We start from the raw sequence: 1,254 nt of genomic DNA, 5'->3' as shown, positions 1-1,254 counted from the left end.
CCCCCCCCCGACAGGAGATCTACATACGGCACTCCTCAAGGTATTTATGGCAGGGTGGGCATGTAGGAGGTGAGATGGAGGGGAATCTCTTGTTCTCTCGCAGAAAACCAATCGCTGAACAAAAAAAAATTATATTTTAATTACAAATTTTCAATCTATTTGGACTATTTTTGTACAAGTTGGCAGCACTGATTCACTCAGCTGTTATGTTCCTTCCCATAACGAAATGTATCATCAGAACTCCATTCGTATTTGCCGCGCTTGCCCCTCCACAATTCCTAACCTCGATGTTCACGCTATTCCAAATTACGCACAGAGTTCTTATTTTTCATGAGTTATTTAATTATCCCTTTTAAACAATTCTGCTAGGCCACTTGGATTATTTTTTCATGTTCCTCCATGAAAACTCCACCCAAGTGCGAAATTTCAGGAAAATTACGACTTTTTTTTCTATGGTTAATATTTTTTTCCCGAATTCCCATAAGAGCTCGTGTAAAAATGCATTTTTTAGAAAAATTCCTCTGTTTCACCCATTCTTCTAGGTTATCTGGGATTTTGTATAGAAGTTTTGAAACAATCAAATAATTTATTTTAAAAAATTATCAATTCCTTGACTTTTTTTCGACTCCCCCCCCCNAGTTAAAGTTGCACAGTTAAAGTTCTTGGCGTTACGCCACATAAAGTCGATAGTTTTTAATTAATTTGAATACCTGCCGGTTGAAACTATGATTAAACATTGTGATATATTGTTCAAGATATTTTTACGGATCGATTGGAATTCTTTCATTGCCAGCTGAATTTTTTAGAGCTCAACATCTAAATTGACTGGACTATTCATTTTGAGAGGTGGGAGATATAGATGTGCGTGGGGATTAGCCAAAGTGGGGGTAGCTACGGAGGGAACGGACTCGTCAGTTTGCCTATAGGTTATACACCACACACTTGAACCGAGTAAAATAGTCTGCATGACTACCAGCTTGGAAAAATGAAATAGCCACTTCATGCGGCATTGCCACATTTTCTATGCATTTTTATGCAATTCCGATAATTATAAAGAAAGTTTTGAGAAATAATGCAATACGTGTCACTGATTGCACAAAAATTCAATTAATTAATGAAAAAAATCGAAGCTTAAAACGTCAATATTATAATGAAAAATTTTATTTCAAAATTTGTATTTTTCGCATTTAGCGATTGAATCAGGGCTCGATAATAATAGGACTCCCCTTTCGTTTTATCGCCCCCCCCCCCCCC

The 1,254-nt window shown here is 36.8% G+C and overlaps 1 protein-coding gene across 6 annotated transcripts in view; it reads right to left on the bottom strand.

Annotated features, from left to right (window-relative positions):
* LOC107044489 (39S ribosomal protein L37, mitochondrial) overlaps window positions 1-1,254 on the bottom strand; it is a 44,788-nt gene that overhangs the window by 9,419 nt on the left and 34,115 nt on the right. The window lies entirely within an intron of this gene.

The sequence above is a fragment of the Diachasma alloeum genome, unplaced genomic scaffold (genome assembly GCF_001412515.2).
Source record: "Diachasma alloeum isolate Michigan unplaced genomic scaffold, Dall2.0 Dall_scaffold_00752, whole genome shotgun sequence".
Classification (NCBI taxonomy): domain Eukaryota; kingdom Metazoa; phylum Arthropoda; class Insecta; order Hymenoptera; family Braconidae; genus Diachasma; species Diachasma alloeum.
The sequence above is the reverse complement of the archived record's forward strand: the minus strand, read 5'-3'. Positions and strand labels throughout refer to the sequence as shown.